Here is a 19310-nt window from a genome sequence, read left to right as displayed (position 1 = left end):
CTAGAGCATTGCAAACACTTGATTAAATTCCTTCTAATGCTAATCAGATTTTACAGACGATAATGATAATAGTGATGATAGTGTGCGTTAGTAAAAATCATAATATTAGTAATGATATCTACTAAAGAACATCAAGACTAAAATGACTAATAAAACTATCAGTCAAAGAAAAGACTCACGACTGAGTAGTTTTAGCAGTGAATTAGGTGGCAGTTTTGAAGTTTTGTCTTTGTATTGTTCCTTGTAGTGTTCTAGAGCCGGACAAAATGGTAGAAAATGATTGTGTCGTCTGTGTAAGATTTTGGTAACCCATGAAACCAAGGGAGATTTAGGTAGTAGCCGAAGTAGAAACCATAGGAAACCAGGAATATAAAGAGACCATGTGATAAAAATTGTGATTGTGTGAAAACGAATCGCCAACGATCATACCACGTTGAAAGCACCGCTTCTCGTCCGATCAGCGAAGTTAAGCAGCGTTGGGTCTGGTCAGTACTTGGATGGGTGACCGCCTGGGAACACCAGATGCTGTTGGCATTTTAGAATGTCTGCTAAATTGTATGCATTTGTTTACAGCATATAGGCTAAGCTCTTCTTCTATTTGTGCAAAGAAATGAATTGAAAATACACTTTAATCAATAGGAAATAGAGTAATCAGCATTTCTCTGTATGACTGACTGACTATGATTTATCTCCTCCTACTTACAGTAACGGTACTATGCAAGAGATGTGGTTGCATGCATGTGTACACCGATTTATAACCACATACAATAATATCCGACTCAGTAACGCACAGCTCTAAAAAAAAGGCTAAAAGACTTGCCATAGGTACATAAATGCAGTGGCAATTGAGTCAGAATTGGGCCATACTCCCGATCGTGGTCGACTGTGATTGTGGAGATGTCAGTGATATGATTGGAATGTCATGGCAATGAAGTTTGGCATAAAAAGACAAGATACATTATATCAAAGTACATAAATATATGAGAAGTGGGTGAGCAGTGTGTTAAGGCTGGTCAGTGTTATACCGTCATTTGCCAACGATCATACCACGTTGAAAGCACCGCTTCTCGTCCGATCAGCGAAGTTAAGCAGCGTTGGGTCTGGTCAGTACTTGGATGGGTGACCGCCTGGGAACACCAGATGCTGTTGGCATTTTAGAATGTCTGCTAAATTGTATGCATTTGTTTAGAGTATATAGCAGCTCTTCTTATATTAGTGTAGACAAATCAATTGAAAATGTACTTCAATCAACAGGAAATAGAGTCAAAGTCAACGCCGTCGGAAACAGGGAGAAGGACAGGCCGAAAACGAATGGATGGTGTCTAGGCTGAACTAGACCAATTGCAAACACTTGATTAAATCCCTTCTAATGCTAACCAGACTTTACAGACGTGCTCTCAGACAGTTCCGTGTCCAATAAGTTGGTTATTTTTAAGTTGCGACGGAAGTACATAGAAGATAAGTTTCCTATATTCCTTTGCTCTATCGTTGGCATATATTTTCTAGGCTGGATGAAACTGGAGCCTTAGCGATTTTAGTAAGCAATGAATCGAAATGAGATTTACTTCCATTAGTGGTGAGCTTATTTGCCCGAGAAATGTAGCTGTAACTGGGTGGCAGGTGACAGGAATTTGCAGCCAAAGTACAAACCCATAGGAAACCAGGAATATAAATCGACAATGTGATAAAGGTAGTGATTGTGCGAGGGAGAATTGCCAACGATCATACCACGTTGAAAGCACCGCTTCTCGTCCGATCAGCGAAGTTAAGCAGCGTTGGGTCTGGTCAGTACTTGGATGGGTGACCGCCTGGGAACACCAGATGCTGTTGGCATTTTAGAATGTCTGCTAAATTGTATGCAGTACCATGAAATATATAGCTGTTCTTTTTATATTTACATAAAGAAACCAATGGGAAAATATACTTTAATCAACGGCAAATAGAGTCAAAGTCAACGTCGTCGGAGAGAGGGAGAAAAAAAGGGGGAAAACGAATAAAATGGGGGAAAAAAAAAAATGAAACTTTTTTAATTTCTTATAAAGGTTTTAAAAATTAATACAAAATTTTTAAATTTTTATAAAAACCCAATTTTTGAATGAAAAAAATAAAAAATTACTTTTTTTAATAAAACCCCTCAGAAAAGGTTTAACAAAAATTTTGTTAAAAATTTGAAGCTTTTTTTTGGGGTTTTCCCCCAAGAAAAAAAAGTCCCCCGGTGAAAAAAAATGAAAATTTGAGAATTCCTTTTGGCGGAAAAGAGTATTTTTAAAGGGGTTTGTTTTAGAAAAACCAAAAATTTTAATTGAAAAAAAAAAAAATTTTAAGAAAATTTTAAAAAACAAAAAATTTAAAATGATTTTAAAAATTTAAAATTTTTTTGTTTGATTTAGAAAATGGTTGGGTTGTTTTGGTTGATTTTAAAGAAGAAAAAAGAATTGTTCCCTTTGGGGTTTTTGCCTAATACGTAAGGGTGGGGTTAAGGAACGAAGGGAAAAAACGAAAAATTTGAAAAAATTGTCTGTTATTTAATGAAAGATTAATAAAAACCCCTCCCTCGGAAGGACCTTGGGGCTTCTTTCCTGGATTAGGGGGCCGGGAAACCAAATGCGGCATTTTAAAAGTCTGAAAAAGGGGTTTTCCAAAATTGGGCGTCCCCGGAAAAAAAATTAAAATTTTTTTCCAGCAAATGGAATATTTGTATATACTGTTAATTTTCCTATGTTAATTTTTAAAAATATTAAATTTTTTTAACTCCCAATAAATTTTACTTTTTCTTCAACTATAAAAACCCGGGGGGGGCCCCTTTTAAAGTTACCAAAAAGGGGGCCCCTGAGTTGGGGAAAGGTTATCCCGAGGGGGATTTTTGGGGGGTTTATAATTTCAGGAAATAATTTTGAAAAAAAAAAAAGGGGCAAAAAAAAATTTAAAAAAATTTGGGGGGTAAAAGGGGCTTTTCCCCTAAATTAAAGTAAAACCCGTTTGAAAACCGCTCTTAACAAGTGGCCTTGGGTCTTTTATATTGGGGGTGCCGGGGGAAAAAAAACTGTTGGTTTTTAAAATGTCGTAAAGATGTTTTTAAAAATTTATGGGTCCTATAATTAGACAAATGAACTAAAAATGTATTTCAATCAACAGGAAATAGAGTCAAATTCAACGCCGTCGGAAAAGGAGAAGGTGGGCCCGAAAACGAGTGGATAAAATCAGGGGAGGGGAGTGGGGGACTAGAGAAATTTGCAAACACTGATTAAATTCCTTCTAATGCTAATAAATTTAAGACGATAATATAATGTGATGATAGTGTGCTTATAAAAATCATTAATATTATAATGATATCTACTAAAGAACATCAGACTAAAATGACTAAAAAAATCAGTCAAAAAAGATCACGACTGAGTAGTTTTAGCAGTGATTAGTGGCAGTTTTGAATTTTTGGGTCTTTATTTTCCCTTTGTAGTGTTCTAGAGCCGGAAAAAAAAGGGTTTAGAAAAGATTGTGTCGCCCTGTGTAAGATTTTGTAACCCAAAAACCAAGGAGAAATTTAGTTAGCCGAAGTAGAAACCATAGGAAAACAGGATATAAGAGCCCCATTATAAAATTTTTGATTGTGTGAAAACAATCGCCAACGATCAACCACTAAAGCACCGCTTCTCGTCCGATCAGCGAATTTAAAGCAGCGTTGGTTTGTCATCTTGGAGGGGTGACCGCCTGGAACACAAGATGCTGTTGGCATTTTAGAATGTCTGCCTAAATTGTATGCATTGTTTAACAGATAAGGCAAGTCTTCTCTATTTGTGCAAGAAATGAATTGAAATAACTTTAATCAATGAAATAGAGTATCAGCATTTCTCGTATGACTGACTGATAGATTTTCTCCCCCTACTTACAGTAACGGTACTATGAAAAGAGTTTGGGGTTGCATGATGTGTACACCGATTTATAACCCATACAATAATACGACTCAGTAACGCAGCTCAAAAAAAAAGGCTAAAGACTTGCATAGGTCATAAATGCAGTGGCAATGAGTCAATTGGGCCATACCCGATGGTGACTGGATTGGAATCAGGTATTTGGAATGTATGGGAGTTTGGTAAAAAACTTCAAAGTCAAAATATGAGAAGTGGACGTGGTTAGGTGGTCAGGTTTCCGTATTGCCGACTACGTTGAGCCGCTTCCGCGATAGCGAATTTAGAGCGTTGGTCTGCGATTTGGTTTAGGTTACCGTGAATAGCAGCTTGGCTTTTAGAAGTTTATGTAGACAATTTCGATTTAGAAAATGACTTTCAATTTAACAGGAATGAGTAAAGTTTCAACGCAGCGGAAAAGGAAAGTCAGCATCGGAAACGGAAAGGAAGGGAAGGTGTCTAGGCTGAACTAGACCAATGCAACATTGAACTTATTAAATCCCTTCTAATGCTAACGACTTTACAGACGTGCTCTCAGACAGTTCCGTGTCCAATAAGTTGGTTATTTTTAAGTTGCGACGGAAGTACATAGAAGATAAGTTTCCTATATTCCTTTGCTCTACGTTGGCATATTTTCTAGGCTGGATGAAACTGGAGCCTTAGCGATTTTAGTAAGCAATGAATCGAAATGAGATTTACTTCCATTAGTGGTGAGCTATTTGCCCGAGAAATGTAGCTGTAACTGGGTGGCAGGTGACAGGAATTTGCAGCCAAAGTACAAACCCATAGGAAACCAGGAATATAAATCGACAATGTGATAAAGGTAGTGATTGTGCGAGGGAGAATTGCCAACGATCATACCACGTTGAAAGCACCGCTTCTCGTCCGATCAGCGAAGTTAAGCAGCGTTGGGTCTGGTCAGTACTTGGATGGGTGACCGCCTGGGAACACCAGATGCTGTTGGCATTTTAGAATGTCTGCTAAATTGTATGCAGTACCATGAAATATATAGCTGTTCTTTTTATATTTACATAAAGAAACCAATGGGAAAATATACTTTAATCAACGGCAAATAGAGTCAAAGTCAACGTCGTCGGAGAGAGGGAGAAAGAGAGGCAGAAAACGAATGGAAACACCTAGGGGGAACTAAAGTAAATGCAAACATTTGATTGAATTCCTTCTAATACTAGACGGATTTTACAGATGATAATACTGATAGTAGTGGTGATAATTGTGTTAGTAAAAATCATAATATTAGTAATGATATGTACTAAACAATAAGAAAATTACTGTAATTTTAATAAGAAACCACTCACGATAGAGTTTCAACAATAGATTTTGATAGTAAATTTGAAGCTTTGTTTTGTATTGTTCTAGGGCCGAGACAATAGGAAATGATCGTGTCGCCTGTGTCTAAGTAAATGCAAACATTTGATTGAATTCCTTCTCATGCTAGACCGATTTTACAGATGATAATACTGATAATAGTGGTGTTAATTGTGTTAGTAAAAATCACAATATTAGTAATGATATGTAGTAAACAATAAGAAAATTACTGTAATTTTAAGTTATCAGTCTAAGAAAGCACTCACCATAGAGTTTCAACAATAGATTTGATAGTAAATTTGAAGCTTTGTTTTTGTATTGTTCGAGAAAATAGGAAATGATCGTGTCGCCTGTGTATGATTTTAGTAAGCAATGAATCAAAATGAGATTTGCTTCCCTTGGTGGTGAGCTTATTTGCCTCATAGATGTAGGCGTAAGTGGATGGCAGGTCACAGGAATTTGCAGCCAAGAGAAGAAACCAGGAACGTAAACATTGTGATAAAAGTTGTGACTGTTAAGTTGAGACTCGCCAACGATCATACCACGTTGAAAGCACCGCTTCTCGTCCGATCAGCGAAGTTAAGCAGCGTTGGGTCTGGTCAGTACTTGGATGGGTGACCGCCTGGGAACACCAGATGCTGTTGGCATTTTAAAATGTCTGCTAAATTGTGTGCATTACTTTACAATATACGGCAGCTCTTCTTATATTTGTGCAAAGAAATGAATTGAAAATATACTTTAATCACTAGCAAATAGAGCAATCAGTATTTCTGTTCATGACTGACTGTATAATTTATCTCTACCTGCTTACAGTAACGGTAATAATAGTTGCACCGATTTACGATCGTCTCCAATAACATTTTACTCTATTTCTTATGCACTACTTATACACAGGTCTAAAGAGGGCAAAAGACTTACGTTAGGCACACAAAGGTAGTGTCGCCTGAGTTAGAAATGGCTATACTCCGATAGTGGTGGACTGTGATTGTGGAGATGTCAGTGAATGAATGTCATGGTAATGAAGTTTGTTATAAAAAGAAAATGTACACTACACTAATATATATGAAAAGTGTGTGGGCGGTGAATTGAAGCTGGCTCATGTTACCCTCACAATTGCCAAAAATCATACCACGTTGAAAGCACCGTTCTCGTCCGATCAGCGAAGTTTAAACAGCGTTGGGTCTGGTCAGTACTTGGATGGGTGACCGCCTGGGAAACCCGATGCTGTGGCTTTTTAGAATGTCTGCTAAATTTTATGCATTTGTTATACAATATATAGCAGCTTTCTTATATTAGTGTAGACAAATGAACTGAAAATGACTTCAATCAACAGGAAATAGAGTCAAAGTCAACGCCGTCGGAAACAGGGAGAAGGATGGGCCCCGGAAAACGAGTGGATAAAATTAGGGGAGGGGGGAGGGGGGACTAGAGCAATTGCAAACACTTGATTAAATTCCTTCTAATGCTAATCAGATTTACAGACGATAATGATAATAGTGATGATAGTGTGCGTTAGTAAAAAATTTATAATATTAGTAAAAGATATACTAAAGAACATCAAGACTAAAAGACTAATAAAACTATCAGTCAAAGAAAAGGACCACGACTGAGTAGTTTTAGCAGTGAATTAGGTGGCAGGGTTTTTAAGTTTTGTCTTTTTATTTTTCCTTGTAGTGTTCTAGAGCGGACAAAATGGTAGAAAATGATTGTGTCGTCTGTGTAAGATTTTGGTAACCCATGAAACCAAGGGAGATTAGGTAGTAGCCGAAGTAGAAACCATAGGAAAACCCGGAATATAAAGAGACCATGTGATAAAAATTGTGATTGTGTGGAAACGAATCGCCAACGATCATACCACTTGAAAGCACCGCTTCTCGTCCGATCAGCGAAGTTAAGCAGCGTGGGTATGGTCAGTACTTGGATGGGGACCGCCTGGGAAAACCAGATGCTGTTGGCATTTAGAATGTTGCTAAATTGTATGCATTGTTTACAGCAATAGGGTAAGCTCTTCTATTTGTGCAAAGAAATGAATTGAAAATACACTTAATCAATAGGAAATAGGGGTAATCAGCTTTTCTTTTATGACTGACTGACTATGATTTATTCTCCTCCTACTTACAGTAACGGTACTATGAAGAGATGTGGTTTCATGATGTGTACACCGATTTATAACCACATACAATAATATCCGACTCAGTAACGCACAGCTCTAAAAAAAAAGGCTAAAAGACTTGCCATAGGTACATAAATGCAGTGGCAATTTAGTCAGAATTGGGCCATACTCCCCATCGTGGTCGACTGTGATTGTGGAGATTCAGTGATATGATTGGAATGTCATGGCAATGAAGTGTGGCATAAAAAGACAAGATACATTATATCAATGTACATAAATATATGACAAGTGGGTGAGCAGTGTGTTAAGGCTGGTCAGTGTTATGCCGTCATTTGCCAACGTTCATACCACGTTGAAAGCACGCTTCTCGTCCGATCAGCGAAGTTAAGCAGCGTTGGGTCTGGTCAGTACTTGGATGGGTGACCCCCTGGGAACACCAGATGCGTTGGCATTTAGAATGTTGCTAAATTGTATGCATTTGTTTAGAGTATATAGCAGCTCTTCTTATATTAGTGTAGACAAAATCAATTGAAAATGTACTTCAATCAACAGGAAATAGAGTCAAAGTCAACGCCGTCGGAAACAGGGAGAAGGACAGGCCGAAAACGAATGGATGGTGTCTAGGTGAACTAGACAATTGCAAACACTTTATTAAATCCCTTCTATGCTAACCAGACTTTACAGACGTGCTTCAGACAGTTCCGTGTCCAATAAGTTGGTTATTTTTAAGTTGCGACGGAAGTACATAGAAGAAAGTTTCCTATATTCCTTTGCTCTATCGTTGGAAAATATTTTCTAGGCTGGATGAAACTGGAGCCTTAGCGATTTTTGTAAGCAATGAAAACGAAATGAGATTTACTTTCCCTTAGTGGTGAGCTTATTTGGGCCCCAGAAATGTAGCTGTAACTGGGTGGCAGGTGACAGGAATTTGCAGCCAAAGTACAAACCCATAGGAAACCAGGAATATAAATCGACAATGTGATAAAGGTAGTGATTGTGCGAGGGAGAATTGCCAACGATCATTTCCACGTTGAAAGCACCGCTTCTCGTCCGATCAGCGAAGTTAAGCAGCGTTGGGTCTGGTCAGTACTTGGATGGGTGACCGCCTGGGAAAAACCCGATGCTGTTGGCATTTTAGAATGTCTGCTAAATTGTATGCAAGTACCATGAAATATATAGCTGTTCTTTTTAATTTACATAAAGAAAAACCCAAAGGGAAAATATACTTTAATCAACGGCAAATAGAGTCAAAGTCAACGTCGTCGGAGAGAGGGAGAAAGAGAGGCAGAAAACGAATGGAAACACCTAGGGGGAACTAAAGTAAATGCAAAAAATTTGATTGAATTCCTTTTAATACAGACGGATTTTACAGAGATAATACTGATAGTAGTGGGGGATAATTGTGTTAGTAAAAAATCATAATATTAGTAATGATATGTATAAACAATAAGAAAATTACTGTAATTTTTAAAAAGAAACCACTCACGATAGAGTTTCACAATAGATTTGATAGTAAATTTGAAGCTTGTTTTTTTATTGTTCTAGGGCCGAGACAATAGGAAATGATCGTGTCGCCTGTGTCTAAGTAAATGCAAACATTTTATTGAATTCCTTCATGCTTTGACCGATTTTACAGATGATAATACTGATAATAGTGGTGTAATTGTGTTAGTAAAAATCACCAATTTAGTAATGATATGTAGTAAACAATAAGAAAATTACCCGTAATTTTAAGTTATCAGTCTAAGAAAGCACTCACCATAGAGTTTCAACAATAGATTTGATAGTAAATTTGAAGCTTTGTTTTGTTTTTGGGTTTGAGGAAAAAAAGGAAATGATCGTGTCGCCTGTGTATGATTTTAGTAAGCAATGAATCAAAATGAGATTTGCTCCCTTGGTGGTGAGCTTTTTGCCTCATAGATGTAGGCGTAAGTGGATGGCAGGTCCAGGAATTTTCAGCCAAGAGAAGAAACCCGGAACGTAAACATTGTGATAAAAGTTGTGACTGTTAAGTTGAGGACTCGCCAACGATCATACCACGTTGAAAGCACCGCTTCTCGTCCGATCAGCGAAGTTAAGCAGCGTTGGGTCTGGTCAGTACTTGGATGGGTGACCGCCTGGGAACACCAGATGCTGTTGGCATTTTAAATGTCTGCTAAATTGTGTGCATTACTTTACAATATACGCAGCTCTTCTTATATTTGTGCAAAGAAATGAATTGAAAATATACTTTAATCACTAGCAAATAGAGCAATCAGTATTTCTGTTCATGACTGACTGTATAATTTATCTCTACCTGCTTACAGTAACGGTAATAATAGTTGCACCGATTTACGATCGTCTCCAATAACATTTTACTCTATTTCTTATGCACTACTTATACACAGGTCTAAAGAGGGCAAAAGACTTACGTTAGGCCACAAAGGTAGTGTCGCCTGAGTAGAATGGCTATACTCCCGATGTGGTGGACTGTGATTGTGGAGATGTCAGTGAATGAATGTCATGGTAATGAAGTTTGTTATAAAAAGAAAATGTACACTACACTAATATATATGAAAAGTGTGTGGGCGGTGAATTGAAGCTGGCTCATGTTACCCTCACAATTGCCAACGATCATACCACGTTGAAAGCACCGCTTCTCGTCCGATCAGCGAAGTTAAGCAGCGTTGGGTCTGGTCAGTACTTGGATGGGTGACCGCCTGGGAAACACCAGATGCTGTTGCTTTTTAGAATGTCTGCTAAATTGTATGCATTTGTTATACAATATATAGCAGCTCTTCTTATATTAGTGTAGACAAATGAACTGAAAATGTACTTCAATCACAGGAAATAGAGTCAAGTCAACGCCGTCGGAAACAGGGAGAAGATGGGCCGAAAACGAGTGGATAAAATCTAGGGAGGGGGGAGGGGGACTAGAGCAATTGCAAACACTTGATTAAATTCCTTCTAATGCTAATCAGATTTTACAGACGATAATGATAATAGTGATGATAGTGTGCGTTAGTAAAAAATCATAATATTAGTAATGATATCTACTAAAGAACATCAAGACTAAATGACTAATAAACTATCAGTCAAAGAAAAGACTCACGACTGAGTAGTTTTTAGCAGTGAATTAGGTGGCAGTTTTGAAGTTTTGTCTTTGTATTGTTCCTTGTAGTGTTCTAGAGCCGGACAAAATGGTAGAAAATGATTGTGTCGTCTGTGTAAGATTTTGGTAACCCATGAAACCAGGGAGATTTAGGTAGTAGCCGAAGTAGAAACCATAGGAAACCAGAATATAAAGAGACCATGTGATAAAATTGTGATTGTGTGAAACGAATCGCCAACGATCATACCACATTGAAAGCACCGCTTCTCGTCCGATCAGCGAAGTTTAAGCAGCGTTGGGTCTGGTCAGTACTTGGATGGGTGACCGCCTGGGAACACCAGATGCTGTTGCATTTAGAATGTCTGCTAAATTGTATGCATTTGTTTACAGCATATAGGCTAAGCTCTTCTTCTATTTGTGCAAAGAAATGAATTGAAAATACACTTTAATCAATAGGAAATAGAGTAATCAGCATTTCTCTGTATGACTGACTGACTATGATTTATCTCCTCCTACTTACAGTAACGGTACTATGCAGAGATGTGGTTGCATGCATGTGTACACCGATTTATACACCACATACAATAATATCCGACTCAGTAACGCACAGCTCTAAAAAAAAGGCTAAAAGACTTGCCATAGGTACATAAATGCAGTGGCAATTGAGTCAGAATTGGGCCATACTCCGATCGTGGTCGACTGTGATTGTGGAGATGTCAGTGATATGATTGGAATGTCATGGCAATGAAGTTTGGCATAAAAAGACAAGATACATTATATCAAAGTACATAAATATATGAGAAGTGGGTGAGCAGTGTGTTAAGGCTGGTCAGTGTTATACCGTCATTTGCCAACGATCATACCACGTTGAAAGCACCGCTTCTCGTCCGATCAGCGAAGTTAAGCAGCGTTGGGTCTGGTCAGTACTTGGATGGGTGACCGCCTGGGAACACCAGATGCTGTTGGCATTTTAGAATGTCTGCTAAATTGTATGCATTTGTTTAGAGTATATAGCAGCTCTTCTTATATTAGTGTAGACAAATCAATTGAAAATGTACTTCAATCAACAGGAAATAGAGTCAAAGTCAACGCCGTCGGAAACAGGGAGAAGGACAGGCCGAAAACGAATGGATGGTGTCTAGGCTGAACTAGACCAATTGCAAACACTTGATTAAATCCCTTCTAATGCTAACCAGACTTTACAGACGTGCTCTCAGACAGTTCCGTGTCCAATAAGTTGGTTATTTTTAAGTTGCGACGGAAGTACATAGAAGATAAGTTTCCTATATTCCTTTGCTCTATCGTTGGCATATATTTTCTAGGCTGGATGAAACTGGAGCCTTAGCGATTTTAGTAAGCAATGAATCGAAATGAGATTTACTTCCATTAGTGGTGAGCTTATTTGCCCGAGAAATGTAGCTGTAACTGGGTGGCAGGTGACAGGAATTTGCAGCCAAAGTACAAACCCATAGGAAACCAGGAATATAAATCGACAATGTGATAAAGGTAGTGATTGTGCGAGGGAGAATTGCCAACGATCATACCACGTTGAAAGCACCGCTTCTCGTCCGATCAGCGAAGTTAAGCAGCGTTGGGTCTGGTCAGTACTTGGATGGGTGACCGCCTGGGAACACCAGATGCTGTTGGCATTTTAGAATGTCTGCTAAATTGTATGCAGTACCATGAAATATATAGCTGTTCTTTTATATTTACATAAAGAAACCAATGGGAAAATATACTTTAATCAACGGCAAATAGAGTCAAAGTCAACGTCGTCGGAGAGAGGGAGAAAGAGAGGCAGAAAACGAATGGAAACACCTAGGGGGAACTAAAGTAAATGCAAACATTTGATTGAATTCCTTCTAATACTAGACGGATTTTACAGATGATAATACTGATAGTAGTGGTGATAATTGTGTTAGTAAAAATCATAATATTAGTAATGATATGTACTAAACAATAAGAAAATTACTGTAATTTTAATAAGAAACCACTCACGATAGAGTTTCAACAATAGATTTGATAGTAAATTTGAAGCTTTGTTTTTGTATTGTTCTAGGGCCGAGACAATAGGAAATGATCGTGTCGCCTGTGTCTAAGTAAATGCAAACATTTGATTGAATTCCTTCTCATGCTAGACCGATTTTACAGATGATAATACTGATAATAGTGGTGTTAATTGTGTTAGTAAAAATCACAATATTAGTAATGATATGTAGTAAACAATAAGAAAATTACTGTAATTTTAAGTTATCAGTCTAAGAAAGCACTCACCATAGAGTTTCAACAATAGATTTGATAGTAAATTTGAAGCTTTGTTTTTGTATTGTTCGAGAAAATAGGAAATGATCGTGTCGCCTGTGTATGATTTTAGTAAGCAATGAATCAAAATGAGATTTGCTTCCCTTGGTGGTGAGCTTATTTGCCTCATAGATGTAGGCGTAAGTGGATGGCAGGTCACAGGAATTTGCAGCCAAGAGAAGAAACCAGGAACGTAAACATTGTGATAAAAGTTGTGACTGTTAAGTTGAGACTCGCCAACGATCATACCACGTTGAAAGCACCGCTTCTCGTCCGATCAGCGAAGTTAAGCAGCGTTGGGTCTGGTCAGTACTTGGATGGGTGACCGCCTGGGAACACCAGATGCTGTTGGCATTTTAAAATGTCTGCTAAATTGTGTGCATTACTTTACAATATACGGCAGCTCTTCTTATATTTGTGCAAAGAAATGAATTGAAAATATACTTTAATCACTAGCAAATAGAGCAATCAGTATTTCTGTTCATGACTGACTGTATAATTTATCTCTACCTGCTTACAGTAACGGTAATAATAGTTGCACCGATTTACGATCGTCTCCAATAACATTTTACTCTATTTCTTATGCACTACTTATACACAGGTCTAAAGAGGGCAAAAGACTTACGTTAGGCACACAAAGGTAGTGTCGCCTGAGTTAGAAATGGCTATACTCCCGATAGTGGTGGACTGTGATTGTGGAGATGTCAGTGAATGAATGTCATGGTAATGAAGTTTGTTATAAAAAGAAAATGTACACTACACTAATATATATGAAAAAGTGTGTGGGCGGTGAATTGAAGCTGGCTCATGTTACCCTCACAATTGCCAACGATCATACCACGTTGAAAGCACCGCTTCTCGTCCGATCAGCGAAGTTAAGCAGCGTTGGGTCTGGTCAGTACTTGGATGGGTGACCGCCTGGGAACACCAGATGCTGTTGGCTTTTTAGAATGTCTGCTAAATTGTATGCATTTGTTATACAATATATAGCAGCTCTTCTTATATTAGTGTAGACAAATGAACTGAAAATGTACTTCAATCAACAGGAAATAGAGTCAAAGTCAACGCCGTCGGAAACAGGGAGAAGGATGGGCCGAAAACGAGTGGATAAAATCTAGGGGAGGGGGGAGGGGGGACTAGAGCAATTGCAAACACTTGATTAAATTCCTTCTAATGCTAATCAGATTTTACAGACGATAATGATAATAGTGATGATAGTGTGCGTTAGTAAAAAATCATAATATTAGTAATGATATCTACTAAAGAACATCAAGACTAAAATGACTAATAAAACTATCAGTCAAAGAAAAGACTCACGACTGAGTAGTTTTAGCAGTGAATTAGGTGGCAGTTTTGAAGTTTTGTCTTTGTATTGTTCCTTGTAGTGTTCTAGAGCCGGACAAAATGGTAGAAAATGATTGTGTCGTCTGTGTAAGATTTTGGTAACCCATGAAACCAAGGGAGATTTAGGTAGTAGCCGAAGTAGAAACCATAGGAAACCAGGAATATAAAGAGACCATGTGATAAAAATTGTGATTGTGTGAAAACGAATCGCCAACGATCATACCACATTGAAAGCACCGCTTCTCGTCCGATCAGCGAAGTTAAGCAGCGTTGGGTCTGGTCAGTACTTGGATGGGTGACCGCCTGGGAACACCAGATGCTGTTGGCATTTTAGAATGTCTGCTAAATTGTATGCATTTGTTTACAGCATATAGGCTAAGCTCTTCTTCTATTTGTGCAAAGAAATGAATTGAAAATACACTTTAATCAATAGGAAATAGAGTAATCAGCATTTCTCTGTATGACTGACTGACTATGATTTATCTCCTCCTACTTACAGTAACGGTACTATGCAAGAGATGTGGTTGCATGCATGTGTACACCGATTTATAACCACATACAATAATATCCGACTCAGTAACGCACAGCTCTAAAAAAAAAGGCTAAAAGACTTGCCATAGGTACATAAATGCAGTGGCAATTGAGTCAGAATTGGGCCATACTCCCGATCGTGGTCGACTGTGATTGTGGAGATGTCAGTGATATGATTGGAATGTCATGGCAATGAAGTTTGGCATAAAAAGACAAGATACATTATATCAAAGTACATAAATATATGAGAAGTGGGTGAGCAGTGTGTTAAGGCTGGTCAGTGTTATACCGTCATTTGCCAACGATCATACCACGTTGAAAGCACCGCTTCTCGTCCGATCAGCGAAGTTAAGCAGCGTTGGGTCTGGTCAGTACTTGGATGGGTGACCGCCTGGGAACACCAGATGCTGTTGGCATTTTAGAATGTCTGCTAAATTGTATGCATTTGTTTAGAGTATATAGCAGCTCTTCTTATATTAGTGTAGACAAATCAATTGAAAATGTACTTCAATCAACAGGAAATAGAGTCAAAGTCAACGCCGTCGGAAACAGGGAGAAGGACAGGCCGAAAACGAATGGATGGTGTCTAGGCTGAACTAGACCAATTGCAAACACTTGATTAAATCCCTTCTAATGCTAACCAGACTTTACAGACGTGCTCTCAGACAGTTCCGTGTCCAATAAGTTGGTTATTTTTAAGTTGCGACGGAAGTACATAGAAGATAAGTTTCCTATATTCCTTTGCTCTATCGTTGGCATATATTTTCTAGGCTGGATGAAACTGGAGCCTTAGCGATTTTAGTAAGCAATGAATCGAAATGAGATTTACTTCCATTAGTGGTGAGCTTATTTGCCCGAGAAATGTAGCTGTAACTGGGTGGCAGGTGACAGGAATTTGCAGCCAAAGTACAAACCCATAGGAAACCAGGAATATAAATCGACAATGTGATAAAGGTAGTGATTGTGCGAGGGAGAATTGCCAACGATCATACCACGTTGAAAGCACCGCTTCTCGTCCGATCAGCGAAGTTAAGCAGCGTTGGGTCTGGTCAGTACTTGGATGGGTGACCGCCTGGGAACACCAGATGCTGTTGGCATTTTAGAATGTCTGCTAAATTGTATGCAGTACCATGAATATATAGCTGTTCTTTTTATATTTACATAAAGAAACCAATGGGAAAATATACTTTAATCAACGGCAAATAGAGTCAAAGTCAACGTCGTCGGAGAGAGGGAGAAAGAGAGGCAGAAAACGAATGGAAACACCTAGGGGGAACTAAAGTAAATGCAAACATTTGATTGAATTCCTTCTAATACTAGACGGATTTTACAGATGATAATACTGATAGTAGTGGTGATAATTGTGTTAGTAAAAATCATAATATTAGTAATGATATGTACTAAACAATAAGAAAATTACTGTAATTTTAATAAGAAACCACTCACGATAGAGTTTCAACAATAGATTTTGATAGTTAATTTGAAGCTTTGTTTTTTTATTGTTCTAGGGCCGAGACAATTAGGAAATGATCGTGTCGCCTGTGTCTAAGTAAATGCAAACATTTGATTGAATTCCTTCTCATGCTAGACCGATTTTACAGATGATAATACTGATAATAGTGGTGTTAATTGTGTTAGTAAAAATCACAATATTAGTAATGATATGTAGTAAACAATAAGAAAATTACTGTAATTTTAAGTTATCAGTCTAAGAAAGCACTCACCATAGAGTTTCAACAATAGATTTGATAGTAAATTTGAAGCTTTGTTTTTGTATTGTTCGAGAAATAGGAAATGATCGTGTCGCCTGTGTATGATTTTAGTAAGCAATGAATCAAAATGAGATTTGCTTCCCTTGGTGGTGAGCTTATTTGCCTCATAGATGTAGGCGTAAGTGGATGGACAGGTCACAGGAATTTGCAGCCAAGAGAAGAAACCAGGAACGTAAACATTGTGATAAAAGTTGTGACTGTTAAGTTGAGACTCGCCAACGATCATACCACGTTGAAAGCACCGCTTCTCGTCCGATCAGCGAAGTTAAGCAGCGTTGGGTCTGGTCAGTACTTGGATGGGTGACCGCCTGGGAAACACCAGATGCTGTTGGCATTTTAAAATGTCTGCTAAATTGTGTGCATTACTTTACAATATACGGCAGCTCTTCTTATATTTGTGCAAAGAAATGAATTGAAAATATACTTTAATCACTAGCAAATAGAGCAATCAGTATTTCTGTTCATGACTGACTGTATAATTTATCTCTACCTGCTTACAGTAACGGTAATAATAGTTGCACCGATTTACGATCGTCTCCAATAACATTTTACTCTATTTCTTATGCACTACTTATACACAGGTCTAAAGAGGGCAAAAGACTTACGTTAGGCACACAAAGGTAGTGTCGCCTGAGTTAGAAATGGCTATACTCCCGATAGTGGTGGACTGTGATTGTGGAGATGTCAGTGAATGAATGTCATGGTAATGAAGTTTGTTATAAAAAGAAAATGTACACTACACTAATATATATGAAAAAGTGTGTGGGCGGTGAATTGAAGCTGGCTCATGTTACCCTCACAATTGCCAACGATCATACCACGTTGAAAGCACCGCTTCTCGTCCGATCAGCGAAGTTAAGCAGCGTTGGGTCTGGTCAGTACTTGGATGGGTGACCGCCTGGGAACACCAGATGCTGTTGGCTTTTTAGAATGTCTGCTAAATTGTATGCATTTGTTATACAATATATAGCAGCTCTTCTTATATTAGTGTAGACAAATGAACTGAAAATGTACTTCAATCAACAGGAAATAGAGTCAAAGTCAACGCCGTCGGAAACAGGGAGAAGGATGGGCCGAAAACGAGTGGATAAAATCTAGGGGAGGGGGAGGGGGGACTAGAGCAATTGCAAACACTTGATTAAATTCCTTCTAATGCTAATCAGATTTTACAGACGATAATGATAATAGTGATGATAGTGTGCGTTAGTAAAAAATCATAATATTAGTAATGATATCTACTAAAGAACATCAAGACTAAAATGACTAATAAAAATATCAGTCAAAGAAAAGACTCACGACTGAGTAGTTTTAGCAGTGAATTAGGTGGCAGTTTTGAAGTTTTGTCTTTGTATTGTTCCTTGTAGTGTTCTAGAGCCGGACAAAATGGTAGAAAATGATTGTGTCGTCTGGTAAGTTGGTAACCCATGAAACCAAGGGGATTAGGTAGTAGCGAGTAGAACATAGGAAATGGTCGTTTGGGGCAAAAGGGCGCCAAAATTGGGGGCCCTTCTTTAAAAAACCACCAGGGCAAAATTTGAAAAAAATTTTAACACAAAGCCAAATGGCAAAAGTTTTTTTTGTTCAAAAATACGGGAAAATTTTCCCCCCCCACAAAGAATATTAAACAACCCATGCCCCAAAACATTTTATTCCTTTTTGACTTTTTCCCAAAATGAAAGCCCGGGTTTAGGAAAAAAAGCCCAGAAAAAAGGTAAAAAAAGAAATGGTTTGGGGGAGGGAAAATTGGGGAAAAGATTAATAAAAGTTAAAAAATTAATAATTTTAAATTTTTAAAAAAAATATTAAAATAAAATATTTGAAAAAAAGGTCGGCAAAACGCCTTTATTTCAAAATTTTCAAGAAACAAATTTGAAAAAACCCTTTTCCCGGGCAGAAAAAAGGCACGTGCCCAGGGGAAAAAACGGGGGAAAAAACCAGGAAAAAGGGCCTTTTAAAATTTCAAAATTGAAGATTTTAACTATTGATTTTTAAAAAGGTAAAAACAAAATTGAATAAAAAGACAACAAAAGAATCTAAAATGAAAAAAGGGAAAAATAAAAAAAATGGTTTTTTTGGGGGAGGGGGAAAAGGGGGTTTTTGGAATTGCAAACAATTAAAAAATTTTTTAATCTAACGATTTTACAGAGTATGATAAATAAAAATTTTATTTAAAAAAATCTTTTGTAAATATTAAAAAAATAAGAAAAATGTAATTAATTTCAGTCAAAAAAATCAATGGGGTTTAATAAAATTTATTTTTTGAAGTTTGGAGGGTTCCCGAAATTTGGTTTTGGCCGGGAAATAAGAAAAATAGTTTCCTTTGGGGGACTTTTTGGGGAAAAGGGATTTTTTAGGATACCAAAACGGAAAATTTGGGCCATGAATAAAAGAGCTGTAAAATTTTTTAGGGGAAAAAAAATCCCCAAGTTTCTCCCCCTTAAAAGCACCCTTTGTTAAAAATTTAAAGAAAGGTTGGGTTGGCATTTTGGTTGCCCCTGGGAACAAGTTTTGGTTGGGTTTTTTTAAAAATTTGCTAAATTGTTGATTTTTACAAAATCGGCAGCTCTTTTTATTTGTGCAAAAAAATTGTTCTTTAAATCTTTTGAAATAAGAATAGATTTTCTGTTATGCGACTTAACTCTTCTTGTAAGTAAAAAATTGGGGCCCCGTTTCACGTTTAAAACCCCAAAAAATTTCCCCCATCCGGCCCGGGCGACGCCCTAAAAAAAGGTTTGGCCTGAGTAAAAGGGGATAATCCCGAATGTTTTGTTTTTTTTTTTTGAGGTGTATGAATGATAAATGTCATGGGGAAGTTGTTAAAAAAAAATTTTTCCCCTTTAATAATTAAAAATGGGGGGCGGGTTAGGGGCATGTTCCATTGAAGATCATCCCACTTTTAACCCCGCCCTGTCCGACAGCGAGAAACAGCG

General features: G+C 37.7%; 16 non-coding genes and 5 pseudogenes across 16 annotated transcripts; all 21 read left to right on the top strand.

Moving 5' to 3' along the window:
- The first annotated feature begins 415 nt into the window (after positions 1 to 415).
- Positions 416 to 534, top strand: LOC119568719. Its single transcript, XR_005228139.1, has one exon. It is a non-coding gene; the product is annotated as a 5S ribosomal RNA (ribosomal RNA).
- A 499-nt stretch (positions 535 to 1033) lies between these two features.
- Positions 1034 to 1152, top strand: LOC119568718. The gene has a single exon (XR_005228138.1). It is a non-coding gene; the product is annotated as a 5S ribosomal RNA (ribosomal RNA).
- A 562-nt stretch (positions 1153 to 1714) lies between these two features.
- Positions 1715 to 1833, top strand: LOC119568717. Its single transcript, XR_005228137.1, has one exon. It is a non-coding gene; the product is annotated as a 5S ribosomal RNA (ribosomal RNA).
- Positions 1834 to 4749: 2916 nt separating this feature from the next.
- LOC119568715 lies at positions 4750 to 4868 on the top strand. The gene has a single exon (XR_005228135.1). It is a non-coding gene; the product is annotated as a 5S ribosomal RNA (ribosomal RNA).
- Positions 4869 to 5756: 888 nt separating this feature from the next.
- LOC119568714 lies at positions 5757 to 5875 on the top strand. The gene has a single exon (XR_005228134.1). It is a non-coding gene; the product is annotated as a 5S ribosomal RNA (ribosomal RNA).
- Positions 5876 to 6343: 468 nt separating this feature from the next.
- Positions 6344 to 6460, top strand: LOC119568744 (annotated as a pseudogene).
- Positions 6461 to 7069: 609 nt separating this feature from the next.
- Positions 7070 to 7185, top strand: LOC119568743 (annotated as a pseudogene).
- A 490-nt stretch (positions 7186 to 7675) lies between these two features.
- LOC119568733 lies at positions 7676 to 7792 on the top strand (annotated as a pseudogene).
- A 560-nt stretch (positions 7793 to 8352) lies between these two features.
- Positions 8353 to 8473, top strand: LOC119568735 (annotated as a pseudogene).
- Positions 8474 to 9364: 891 nt separating this feature from the next.
- LOC119568713 lies at positions 9365 to 9483 on the top strand. Its single transcript, XR_005228133.1, has one exon. It is a non-coding gene; the product is annotated as a 5S ribosomal RNA (ribosomal RNA).
- Positions 9484 to 9946: 463 nt separating this feature from the next.
- Positions 9947 to 10066, top strand: LOC119568729. The gene has a single exon (XR_005228149.1). It is a non-coding gene; the product is annotated as a 5S ribosomal RNA (ribosomal RNA).
- A 599-nt stretch (positions 10067 to 10665) lies between these two features.
- LOC119568736 lies at positions 10666 to 10785 on the top strand (annotated as a pseudogene).
- A 496-nt stretch (positions 10786 to 11281) lies between these two features.
- LOC119568712 lies at positions 11282 to 11400 on the top strand. Its single transcript, XR_005228132.1, has one exon. It is a non-coding gene; the product is annotated as a 5S ribosomal RNA (ribosomal RNA).
- Positions 11401 to 11962: 562 nt separating this feature from the next.
- Positions 11963 to 12081, top strand: LOC119568711. The gene has a single exon (XR_005228131.1). It is a non-coding gene; the product is annotated as a 5S ribosomal RNA (ribosomal RNA).
- Positions 12082 to 12968: 887 nt separating this feature from the next.
- LOC119568710 lies at positions 12969 to 13087 on the top strand. Its single transcript, XR_005228130.1, has one exon. It is a non-coding gene; the product is annotated as a 5S ribosomal RNA (ribosomal RNA).
- A 470-nt stretch (positions 13088 to 13557) lies between these two features.
- LOC119568739 lies at positions 13558 to 13676 on the top strand. The gene has a single exon (XR_005228152.1). It is a non-coding gene; the product is annotated as a 5S ribosomal RNA (ribosomal RNA).
- A 610-nt stretch (positions 13677 to 14286) lies between these two features.
- LOC119568721 lies at positions 14287 to 14405 on the top strand. The gene has a single exon (XR_005228141.1). It is a non-coding gene; the product is annotated as a 5S ribosomal RNA (ribosomal RNA).
- A 500-nt stretch (positions 14406 to 14905) lies between these two features.
- On the top strand, positions 14906 to 15024 carry LOC119568709. The gene has a single exon (XR_005228129.1). It is a non-coding gene; the product is annotated as a 5S ribosomal RNA (ribosomal RNA).
- A 562-nt stretch (positions 15025 to 15586) lies between these two features.
- LOC119568708 lies at positions 15587 to 15705 on the top strand. Its single transcript, XR_005228128.1, has one exon. It is a non-coding gene; the product is annotated as a 5S ribosomal RNA (ribosomal RNA).
- An 889-nt stretch (positions 15706 to 16594) lies between these two features.
- On the top strand, positions 16595 to 16714 carry LOC119568724. Its single transcript, XR_005228144.1, has one exon. It is a non-coding gene; the product is annotated as a 5S ribosomal RNA (ribosomal RNA).
- Positions 16715 to 17184: 470 nt separating this feature from the next.
- LOC119568727 lies at positions 17185 to 17303 on the top strand. Its single transcript, XR_005228147.1, has one exon. It is a non-coding gene; the product is annotated as a 5S ribosomal RNA (ribosomal RNA).
- The last annotated feature ends 2007 nt before the right edge of the window (positions 17304 to 19310 follow it).

This window comes from Penaeus monodon, unplaced genomic scaffold, assembly GCF_015228065.2.
Source record: "Penaeus monodon isolate SGIC_2016 unplaced genomic scaffold, NSTDA_Pmon_1 PmonScaffold_1060, whole genome shotgun sequence".
NCBI lineage: Eukaryota > Metazoa > Arthropoda > Malacostraca > Decapoda > Penaeidae > Penaeus > Penaeus monodon.
This window is presented reverse-complemented; position numbering and strand designations above follow the sequence as displayed.